The sequence below is a fragment of the Charadrius vociferus genome, unplaced genomic scaffold, assembly GCF_000708025.1.
Source record: "Charadrius vociferus isolate BGI_N301 unplaced genomic scaffold, ASM70802v2 scaffold115, whole genome shotgun sequence".
Lineage (NCBI taxonomy): Eukaryota > Metazoa > Chordata > Aves > Charadriiformes > Charadriidae > Charadrius > Charadrius vociferus.
The window spans coordinates 432,763-442,020 of NW_009648636.1; positions in this window are offsets into that span (position 1 = coordinate 432,763).

Here is a 9,258-nt window from a genome sequence, read left to right on the forward strand (position 1 = left end):
CTTTAAGAGATCCAAACGGACCATGACAGGCACTAACTCTAACCTGAAACTTAATAGGCCCAAACCCAAACCCTAATGGCCCTGACCCTGAATCTAACCCTAACAGGCCTTAACCTTAACACTGACCATAACCCCTTACAGGCCTTAACCCTAAAAACTCAAACCCTAATAGGCCCTAACCATAACACTAACCCTAAACCTAATAGTCCCTAACCCTAAACCTAACCCTAGTCCATTCAAACAGATTTGAGGATTTTTTTTTTTTTTGACTAAATGAAGTAAAATGCATTTTTTACTCCCTATGTCTTGATACACCGTGGGGAGTTTATATCACAATTTCTGGAGCTCACTCATGCTGTATAGTTACTAAAGGTCACATGTTCCCTAAGCATCCTAGGAAGTTTGGGGGGCCAGTAAGTTTCCTCGCTTCCCGGTGAGGTTTACAGCTCTGGAAACAAACCTGAGAGTTTGGATTACAAATAAAATCAGGTGAGGAAGGTGGCACGAGAAAGCAGGGAAAAGGGTAGGTTGGATAGCTGCTTAAGCAAATCTGGCTTGCAGAAACAGCAGCCACATGAACCCATCATGACGCAAAGCTGCTCTTAAGCCAGAATACATCCTGGCTACTTTTTAAATTGGCATCACAGAAGGTTGAGCACCAGCCATTTCGACTCAAGCACTGGCCGTAGAGTATAAGGGAACAAGAGTACAGGCTCCAGCAAGGCTTATTAAGCCCAAGATTATTCAGGCAATTTTGATAGTTCAAGAGTAAATGGAATTACCTGAGCGGACTCAGATTTTGGCTCTGCCAGGCAGAAGGTGGGTCAGAGAATGAGGCTAATCTAGGTACTTTGCATTACCCTTGAGAGAAGGCAGTATCTTGCTGTTATTAGTAAGAGTGTGTACTTCGATGTGAGTAACATCGTGAGTACATACTCAGACCCTGAAATAAAAGACTAACTTTAGGAAAGGGGACTTTGGCAACAAAAAAATTCATGCGAGTATCAGCAGTTAAGGACACTTTCTTACAGTAATGAAAGTGACGAGATTAATAAATAGAGATCTCACCTGGTAAAAAGAAATATGTAAGTCTCTGATTAGATAATGAATGGACTTCGTATTGTTTGTGCAATGATTGTCTGAATTACACGTGCCATGCTCAGCACTGACTTTTACTTAAAAACCTTTAACCTGGTAGAGTCAGCCAGAGCATGTAAAAGATTTGCTATTAAACCATTTTCTGCCTTGGAAAAGGCGCAATTATGTTTAGAGGTTAACAGCACAAAGTACGATTCCCGAACCAGGGGAGTAAAAGAAGTGATTCCTGAAAACTCTTTGGGAGAAGTAAGGAGTGAAGCAAGACTCAGAACACTGTTATTCACAAACACATTTCCACTATTTTAAAAAGCCTTTTAAAATTACCTGTAGTAGTCTTTGAAAACAGTTTCCTTGGGTAGATCAGAGGCCTGATTTTGAAGACCAGCATTGGATTTTTGGACCTTTGACATCATTTGGCTTCTAATGTAATTTCCAGTCAGGACACCTGTAAGTCAAAACGCAATTAAAAAAAAAGCTGTTAATTGTTTTCATTAGTTGAGGACCCAACAGTGTGCAAATGAGGAAAGGGGTGCAAGAAGGTTGAACGAGACTGAGATGAAGGGCTGTGGATAAATGTGGAATAAAGGCTAAGCAATATGGATCGACGCCAGAGCAAACAGGAGGAGTTGCCAGATTTTTCCCCTGGTATCTTCAATCAATCTTATCAGTATGGGAGGTAGTACAGGTTTAGATGAAAGGCAGCCCCTATTACCTCCGGAAAATATTTAATAACCTGGTGAGATTTTACAAAGAAGATATCACTGAGAGGGCCAAAGAAGGAAACATACACAAATTAGTGATACAACAGAAAAGCATAAAAACAAACAGAAAAAAAAGACTCTTACGCAAAGAAGTTACAGTACATGAAAACAGAGTGGAAGTAAAATTAGCATCACCAATAGAGTATCTTCTCTAAATGTGAAGAATGATGGCAATAATACAAAATATTAACTGACATTCTAAAATACAGCTCTTATACCTGCAGCTCTGAAATGCAAATGCTATTATTTTCCAGTGGTCATATTTTGAAATCAGAGGTCCAGGACAGACAGTTTCCACTGGAAATAATATTGAAAGTTTCAAAGTATTTTTTTCCTGATAAATTCTCTCTGGAAAAGGGTACGTTTTAAGAAATATCAGTGTGCATTACAAATTTTGTTTTATATATGGCACTTCATATTAATAGCTAGATATTAATTAAATGAAATAAGCACATTCCTTGTCTTCTGCGTTTTAAAGCTGAATAGTAAATAATAAAAAAAACCCTTAATCTTTAAACAAAAAGCTGTATCTGTTAAAAGGTTGACAGATCTTAGCCAATCTTTTCATAGTATAATCACACTGTCTATTTCATCAAACTGCTGAAACTATTCCTCATCCTGCAGTCCTCACAAACTTGTACATATACACCTATCAGATGCATAACCACTAAAAAAAGCTTGTACCTTATTTGTTTTAAATCTAATGAGAGCGCAGCATTTAGGAAAAGTAATGGGTGTTGAAAGCACCTTGGACTCGGCACATATGCAATAAGTACAGCAGGGAAAATGAGCAGAGATTTCTTCATCCTTGCTTTTCCAACTTCCCTCCACAAAGTCAAGAGCACTGTCAAGAGCCCTCCACTGTGCCAAGAGCACTTTGCACTGTCAGAGCAAAGTCAAGACCCCGTAGGCGATACGAGAGCTATGATTAGGCAGAGCTACGTGCTTTCATCTCCTTCATATCTACCAATTTTGATTTTCCGCCCTCATCTCAAGCTACACAAAAAAGACTTATTGCCTTATTTAACCAGGTTTAACAGAAAGATCGAGGAAAAAAAGCGCAAGTGAGGCAAAAGGATGTTGGACTTCTGTTAAAGATTACACTTTTAGGCAGAGCAACTATTGCATAATTTGAAGGAGCACTGGTTTGGCCAGCTCGCTGCTTCAGCGGAGCCGGCTGGGAACAGGTCATGCAGACCTCTGCTCAGACAGGGGGTCAGCCCTGTGCCGTCGGGGCAGATGCTCGCTAAAGCAGTCAACAAAAGATGATAGTTGATCAAACAGGCAATTTACTCGGCGTATTTTCCTTTGATCTATTATATCAAGACAATGCTAATGTGAAGAAACAACACGTTTAATTTAATGGTTTTCTAAAAGCGAGGAGGAACCAAAAAGAAAGCTGGACATGATCTACGAGGGCAAACTGAACAAAGCAAGCTGAAGGGGGAGTGCGAGATGGGTGTTTGGATTCAGGTATCCCAGCGGTCTTCTGTCTCCTGTGCACCCTCATCCTTTCACAGTCTTACAAACCAACAGAGTCCGTGTATAGAAAAAGAGATTTCAACTTCCACAAGAGCTCAGCTTCACACATTTCCAAGGGCAACCCCGGCAGCATCCGTGAAAGCCAGACTTCAAGTTGAAAACTCGCCCAGCTGCCACCCCTAGAGCACCCTTACGGCATTTTGTATTTTCATTCTGTTTGTGGAGTGTCGCAACTGCAGCTTAGTCTGTAAACAGCATCTTCCATCATCCTTATTCCTCAATAATTCTTACAACATCTATGCACAAGGTCAAAGACAGATTCCTGAGACTTCAATGTAGAAAATAGGAAAGAGATGCTTCTTCCCCAGCTATTTGTTTGTAGGAGAGTGTATCCACTTGTGTGTCAATGCTGTTGCTGTCAATCCTGAATCAACAATCACCGCAAGACAAGGATTTATTGCACTGGTGGAGGGGAAAAAAATAAAAATAAATCAATAAAATAACCAAAGTTCGCAATATGGGTCAAAGTTTTAACATGGTGAAATCTGAGAGGAACGCTCAAAGATAAACACTGAAGTTAACAGACACAGCAAATCCATATAAAGCATTTTTGTGATCTATCACATGCTCTGAAACAGGAAATGAAGTTTTTCTTCTGACTTGTTCCATTAGAGCTTTACAGCATTTGAATCGGATCACTGGATCCAACTTTGATTACAGCAGCCAAGCAAAACACCTTTTATAATCCTGTAATGATTTGAATGAGATGGATTAAGATCAAGGTGAACATTTCTCAGGTTTTCAACAAACTGTGAAGACATTGTCTGCAAGTTGTCCTGAAAAAAAAAACAACTGCAAAGTAACCAGTGTCTACTGTTTTCTTTCAGGGTAAAGAGCAATGTATCATCATTTAATGAAACAGGTCAGGCCACAACTTATAGGCTGAAAAACATTACAGTTAATCATAAAACAGTACTAGACCTCCTTGATCCAACTACTTTGCTCTGCTAAGCAGGATGTAAATATATACATAAATAACTTTTAATTTAAAAAGTACATCTATCAGTTTACCAAGCTTTGGTGTGCGACCCGAAAATAAGTTTCGGCACAGCTCCTGAGGGCCCGATTGCTCTCAGGCTGCAATGCAGGGAGATTTCCAGCTGCACCAGGGTTGAAGGTTGACTTTGGGTGGAACCCCACCGTGACAAAGTTCAAGCTTTTATCACACAACTAAATCGTACAGGCTCTACACAGCAATCCAGGCCATATAAGTGTCATCATTACCAGTGAACTGAGTATCAAGCTACTGCACTTATTTTTACATCGCTGCCTCATTAATTAGCCTCGATTAGCTTTCCTAGACTACGTAAATACACAACCCTTTACAACCTTTTGCAAACACGGGGCATTTTTGGTAATCTTCAGACTAAATGACCCATCCTGAACTAGAAGAGTACCTCAGAACTAACTTCTCATGTGGGAGAAGTTTTCACAAGAAATGTACGTTGATATTTCCTTAACAAGACAGGAGAAAAAGGGAATGGGACAGATGCTTTGCAGGTATCTTAAATAGCTATTTGAGAGATGATGGCACAATTCAGATTATAAAGGTCTTTAGCTCTTTGTCTCAATTCAAGAGCTAAGTGGGAAACCAGCAATTGATGACAGACAAACCACAAATCGAGCAAAATTACATTTATTTCATTTACAATCAAACTAGAGCCTTAGTTCTTTTCCCCGTTTTGTCCAAAATGGCCTTATGCAACTGTTTAAGTTACATCCTCATTGCCAGCTGAGTCAAGGCTATGCTCACGTCCAGCTTCGTGCATCATGACCTTTGTCATCACACAATTGTCAACCCAAACATCAGTTCAGATTAAATTCTGCAATATTGCCTGGGAGGAAAGATCAAGCTTTACCATGCACCACCACATATCTTCATGTAATCTACTATCAACAAGAGATAAGAACATGCAACATATCACTGGATCAATCCACTCTGCAGTACTGGTTTGAAGCCCCAAACCCCACAGCAAACAAAACTCAAAGTGCAGAAAGAATCATAGACTGGTTTGGGTGGGAAGGGACCTTTAAAGGCCATCTAGGTCAAAGACCCTGCAATGAGCAGGGACATCTTCAACCAGATCAGGTTGCTCAGGGCCCCGTCCAACCTGGCCTTGAACATCTCCAGGGATGGGACATCCACCACCTCTCTGGGCAACCTGGGCCAGAGCCTCACCACCCTCAGTGTAAAAAATTTCTTCCTGATGCCTAGTCCAAATCGCCCCTCTTTTAGTTTAAAACCGTTACACCTTGTCCTTTCGTAACAGGCCCTGCTAAAGTCTGTCCACATCTTTCCTGTAGACCCCCTTTTGGTACTGGAAAGGGTTCTAAGGTGTCCCTGGAGCCTTCTCTTCTCCAGGCTGAACAACCCCAACTCTCTCAGCCTGTCCTCCCAGCAGAGGGGCTCCAGCCCTCCCAGCATCTTCATGGCCTCCTCTGGACCTGCTCCAACAGGTCCATGTCCTTCTTGTGCTGAGGTACAGAAAGGTTTGACTTGAGGCTACAGTATTGTTACCTTTAAAAACCTGCAGAGTTAAGGCACATGAAGGCTAAATGATGAGTTCTGACTCATCCTGCCTGCCAGAACACCAGACTGTGCAGTGCATGTGCACATGTATCCAAATGAGAGCCCTCAGTTCCTGCTCATTTACAACTGGGAAATACAGTCACAGGGCACACACGTGTCATCTTCCCCTCAGACAGAAGGGAGAAAGGGAAGGACACAAGCCAGAAACCAGCCCACAGGCAGAATGAAGACTGAATAACTGCAGAAAGAAAAAAAAGGAAATAGTTCAAGAGTAAAAGTCTTTTGTATTAAATAATTTCAAATGTTTACTAAGGTAAAAATCTAAGAACACTGCTTTCCTCTTTCCAAAATTATGCTGGTTACTATTTATAAACATCAGTTAAAAGCTTATTAAATTAGAGAGGAAAAAAATCAGTGGCATCTTTTTTCCTTTTAGCATCCAGGCAAAGTAGGCTACAAAGTCTTGTTGTGACACAGCAAAAGCGTTTTTCATCACTAGGTGTTCAGACATTATTTGAAACTCCCATCTGTGATGTTAAAAGGAGCTCTTAACACAGCTAAAAATATAGGACCAACCTACTAGTGAAGTCCAAAGCTACGTGCATCTTTGAGGAAAATTTTCTCATGGCAAACCTTTAGATAAAGCCATTTAAGGTCTCAAAAAGCAGTATTAATCATGAAGCCCAATACTTACTTCAAACTATAGCAACTTGTGAAACAAGTAGGTACATTAAAGCCCACCTCTAGTGTACATCTTCTCCACTGTTTGCAGTGCTGATCAGCACTGTTACTTTCTTAGCATCATAAACTCCTGCCCGTAACCAACCCTAGTAAGAAAGCAGACGTTCTTTCACGTTCCTTCTCACCCAGTTAACATTTAAGTTGCAAACAAAAATGAAACGGTTTTAAGAGAAAGATTAACAAAGCCCCAGCTAAAAACATACTCGGGCACTCACACACGAAACGCGGGTTCTCAGGCTTAAACCTTCACATACTGCAACCACCTCCTCCTGCGGTATTAGGAAAGACTATCACTGACGTAATTTTGGGAGAAAATGGCAACGCACACGCCTGTCTGAGAATTCATGTATCAGATCTCCAAATGGAGAACAAACAGCTTCTTCCTCTGAGATGAGTAACAAGTGTATAACATTATTTGGCAAATCAATGACGTATTTAACGGGTGCTAAAGTCACAGACACCTACACGCTGCTTAGTAGCCAATTGCCCTCAATGGCTTGCGCCAGGCAACGTGCTAGCTGGTTTCAAGAAAGGAATTCAGGGCTTGCTTTTTCCAACACACCTAAAGCAGTAACTATCACCAAACCCGCCCTCACCCCCTTTTCCCCTGGAGATGATTGAGCAACTTTATATACTCACTCATCTCCTGGCACAGCCCACTTCAAGAAATGGCTGCTGAGATCCTGGAATCTGCTGCTGCTTTTGGCTACCAAGTCCAAACATTTTGGGAAAGGGAAAGCAACCTAGGAATAAAAGGGAAAGACCTGTAAGAAGGAGAGATACTCCAGGAGAAGGTGTAATTTCCCAAACCTAAGTTTCAAATTCATTCCGAATTCCACCGTTACAGATGTGCACCTAACATAAACCAGTAGTAGGAAGATGTTGAGCAATTCTCCTTTACGCATAACTGAAAATTGTATTGCAACAACCCGTCAAAGGAATATTTGATTTTACTTGAGCAGAACAAAGTCAAAACACAAGTGAGATTGTGTCATATCATGTCATGTAAACAGTCTTTTTATTCTCAGTCTTTTTATTCTGTGGTAAGTAGTCGTAAATGGATTTATCATCTTGTTTATTTGAAGAAAGAGCATTATTGTTCTTCCAGTGTTGCCAAACCCTCTCAGTGCCTTTTGAAAAAAGCCAAGTTTTACTGTACAATGCTTGTCATGGTCAGTTTAGCAGCACAGAACATAAATCAGTCTTTTAAGTACTGAAACTCCGAGTTTTCAAAACAAAGGTAGCTGCAGAAAGCACATACCACCTACCCAGCCCATTCTACATCTTCTCAACATTACTGCACAAGATGTTTTCTCTCTCTTCCTCATTCCTTAGTGCTTGATTTTCTTTCCTGACTTGACACCAACCAAATTTCAGCATAACCTCTACTCTAACCTAGTATCACTTACAGTAGAATTGAATTACTGATAATCATTTATGGGCACAGTCAGATAAATGCCACCTGGACAAAGTTCATAAAACAGCTCGTTCATGTGAAACGCTCCACTAAAGCCTCCCCAAGTTCATGTCACAGTGCCCTTCCCACCACATGGTCAGTAGATGTGCTTCTCCACCGTTTTGTGAAGGTTACCTTACAACGTACAATGAGGCACGAGGCACACAGTTCCTTACCCATCAAACAAAAAGTTGGGATTTCAGATCAAAGAAACTGCAATAAGAAAAGCAGAACTGAACATTTGGGCGATACAGACAATAAAATAAATCTGTACCGACAGCTGTTTGAAAGGCTAAACAGTAGCTTTGAGACACTTCAAGTGCTTTATTTCAACTCTACATATGCTCTTAAATTATTAAGAACTGTCCTTCACTAAAATTTGAGTGAACTGTGATGAAAAAACAGATAACCACCTTGTGACAATTCTGTAAATCACCTCCCAAGTTTTTAGATCAAAAATAACACAATGTTCTTCAGCAAGGAGAAGCTTAAGTAAGGCATCATCCACAAAACCCACAGTAAAGCAGGACAACAATTTTTTCCCGGTCATATGGTGCACACAATTGCAGGCACTGCTGCACCCCAAACATGAGCAGCATTCTCTTTTCTGAAAGCTCAGGAAATTAAGGAGAAGGTTCCTAGCAAGTAATTGCACATATCAGAAGAACGTCCCCAGATTGTGTTGGGAGTCAGGGCCTGTGCAGGACAAATAACTAAATAACTCAGTTCTGAAATAGACAGCAATTACCCAGAACTTCAACAGCTTCTGCATGATCTCAAAAACAAACAACAAAACAACCAAAAACCCCCAATCAGATGAAGGTATAAGCTTCCTCAATGAAAATAAACTATTTGAAAACATTTACACAGAAAACAGACAACACATTGCCAAGAGATTTTTAAATTCAGTTTTATTTCAGAAACAAAAGACAAAGACCATTAATTCATTTAGCAGACACAACCAAAATTAAAGATTAAGCCTTGCTTATTCTTTTTCAAAACTCATTAAGATTCTACCAAGAAATACTCCCACTCGTTCATGTAGCTCTTTCAGCTCCCTGCTGCCTAATCAGGTAAAAATCTAAATGAATCCCAGAATAGAACAGGTTATCAGTTCATATTATGTTACT